Source organism: Mus caroli, chromosome 4 (assembly GCF_900094665.2).
Source record: "Mus caroli chromosome 4, CAROLI_EIJ_v1.1, whole genome shotgun sequence".
Lineage (NCBI taxonomy): Eukaryota > Metazoa > Chordata > Mammalia > Rodentia > Muridae > Mus > Mus caroli.
Window position 1 is genome coordinate 67,503,828 of NC_034573.1, and position 3,054 is coordinate 67,506,881.

The window sequence follows — 3,054 nt, forward strand, 5'->3', positions numbered from 1 at the left end:
TTTTTTTTTTTTTTTTTTTTTTTTGATTTTTTTTTTTTTTTGTATTGTTGTTACCTTAAATTATATGCATGTGTGTATCTGTGGGTAAGGCTATGTATAAGTTTGTATAGAAGCTTGTGGAGGTTAGAGGCATTGGATCCCTTAGAGTTTGTTACAGGTGTTTATGAGTTCTTTGATATGCATACTAGGAACCAATTTCAGGTCCTCTAGAAGATCAGCATTCACTATTAATCACTGAGCTGTTTTTTCTCCCCATCCCCTTTGCTGTCTTTGAGCCAGTGTCTTAGATAGTTCAGGCCAGTTTAAAACTTGCTGCTTAACTGAGCATGACCTTGAACTTCTGATCATTTTGCCTTTACTCTGGGTTGCCATGCTACAACTGTGACAGATGTCAACTAATATATAGGATATATTGAGGTTGCCATAATTTCTCTAACATTACTTATAGTAACTCCTCTCCTATATCTAGGATATAGTGATGAATTACTCCTTTAGGGCTAGAGATGCAGGTCAGTGACTGAGAACTTGCTTGTCATGTGTGACATCACATTTTGCATTCCTGGGTTCAAGTCCTTGGGCTGCAAAAACAAGCAAGCAAGCCAGCAAGCAAGGAAATAAATAAATAGAAGAATAATAAATTTCACTGTGTAGTTAATAAGCGAGTAAATAGTAGAATATTGTAGGGTATTTTTGTAGAAAATATTTTGTTCCCCAACAATCTTCCTTGTTCTTTATGTATTGACATCCATTGCTAACCCTTACCTTAGTTTCCTTATTAAACTTTTTTTTATTTTTAAAGTAAGACAAGTTGAAAAGTGCAGGTGTTAGTTAAGGTTTCTATTGCAACAACAAAACATCATGACCTAAAAGCAAGTTGGGGGGGAAAGAGGTTATTTGGCTTACCCTCCATATTGTTGTTCATTTTATTGAAGGAAGTCAGAACATAAATTTAAACAGGGTAAGAACGTGGAGGCAGAGGCTGATGAAGAGGCCATGGAAGAGTGGTGCCTTTTTTCCATGGCTTGCTCAGCTTGTTTTCTTATAGTACCCAGGACCAGCACCACTACCCCAGGAATGACACCACCCAAATTGGACTAGACCCTGTCCATCAATCACTAGATAAGAAATGCATTACAGATTGTCTTAGTCAGGGTTTCTATTCCTGCACAAACATCATGACCAAGAAGCAAGTTGGGGAGGAAAGGGTTTATTCGGCTTACACTTCCATGCTGCTGTTCATCACCAAAGGAAGTCAGGACTGGAACTCAAGCAGGTCAGGGAGCAGGAGCTGATGCAGAGGCCATGGAGGGATGTTCTTTATTGGCTTGCCTCCTCTGGCTTGCTCAGCCTACTCTCTTATAGAACCCAAGACTACCAGCCCAGGGATGATCCCACCCACAAGGGGCCTTTCCCCCTTGATCACTAATTGAGAAAATGCCTTACAGTTGGATCTCATAGAGGCATTTCCTCAACTGAAGCTCCTTTCTCTGTGATAACTCCAGCTGTGTCAAGTTGACACAAAAATAGCCAGTACACAGATGGATCTTATTGAGGCATTTTGTCAGTTGAGCTTCCTACTTTCAGATAATTCTAGCTTGTGTCAAGTTGGCACAAGACTAGCCAGCACAGTACATAAAAGCACAAATTCAGAACATCATGACTTCTTGTATATAAAATTTTTTTTGTGTTATTTCTGACCTCAAGGAAGAATTTTATCAGCATCCTTTTCCCTCTAAGCATGCATTACCTGTTATAGGCTCCAGCTTCCTCCAGTGATAATTATTGTTCTCACTTATAGTAACTCTTTCTTTCTTTTTTTTATAACAACATAATTCATTGCGGCCTGTTTATGAACTTTATGTAGTTTAGATCGTTTGGTGTATGTTCTTTCTTTCTTGTCCTTCCTCTTCATTCCTACTTTTGGACAGTTTCTTGCCATGTGGCCAGGTTGATCTTGAAATCTTGTCCCTCTGCCCTTTAATCTCTTCATCCTCAGTTCTGGGATTATAACTGTATTGTATCAGACAACCCTTATTTGATTACAAATAATTTTTTGAGTTATTAGCTATAGTTCATTAGATTTAATAACGCTACGTGATATAAGAATAAATTATAGTTTGTCTTTTTGTTATTCGTTATTTGGGTTCCTTTTATTTTTAGTTTTTATGAGCGAGGCTTCTATGAATCTTCTGTAAATGTTTCCTAAGGCATAGAAACATACTTTCCTGATGGTATAGATGTAGATAAATACCTGACTGGCAGTGTTGGAGAGATGGCTCAGTGGTTAAGAGCACTAACTGCTCTCCTGAAGGTCCTGAGTTCAAATACCAGCTACCACATGGTGGCTCACAACCATCTGTAATGAGATCTGATGCCTTTTTCTGGTGTGTCTGAGGACAGCTATAGTGCACTTACATATAATAATAAATAAATCTTTGGGCTGGAGCAAGCAGAGGTCCTGAATTCAATTTCCAGCAACCACATGATGGCTCACAACAATCTGTACAGCTACAGTGTAGTCATATACATTATATAAATAAATCTTTAAAAAAAAATACCTGACTGGCTTTAGAAGAAAACATTGTAGTTTATAGTTATCCTTCTTGGAACAACCAAGAAGGATAACTATATTCAAACAACCAAGGTTTGAATTTTTGTTCTTCCTTAGCCTTCTGTAGATTTTAGCTATTTTTTTAGGAGTAGTATCTTGTGTGTTTTGTTTTGTTTTCCTCTTGAGACAGGGATTCTTCTGTGTAACAAACAACCTTGATCTGTAGATCAAGCTGGCCTTGAATGTACAGGTTTTGAGATTAAATGTGTGCTACCATGCCTGGTTATCTTGTGTTTTAAAATTGCATTATATTATCTGCCACCCTCAAGTCTTTGTGAAATATATTTGTTTTCCACTCTCCTCTCTTTTCTCCCTCTCCTCTTTTACTTTCTTACTCTTTTGTTTCTCCTTCTCTCCTGTTTTCCATTCTTTTCTTCCCTCTCCAGTCTGTTCCTTGTTTCTCCTCCCCTCCTCCCTCCCCTCCCCTCCCCTCCCCTCCCCTC

At 38.3% G+C, this 3,054-nt stretch overlaps 1 protein-coding gene across 5 annotated transcripts in view; it reads left to right on the forward strand.

Annotated features, from left to right (window-relative positions):
- Window positions 1-3,054, forward strand: part of LOC110292899 (lysine-specific demethylase 4C) — a 159,690-nt gene that overhangs the window by 29,069 nt on the left and 127,567 nt on the right. The gene's annotated exons all lie outside the window — the stretch shown is intronic.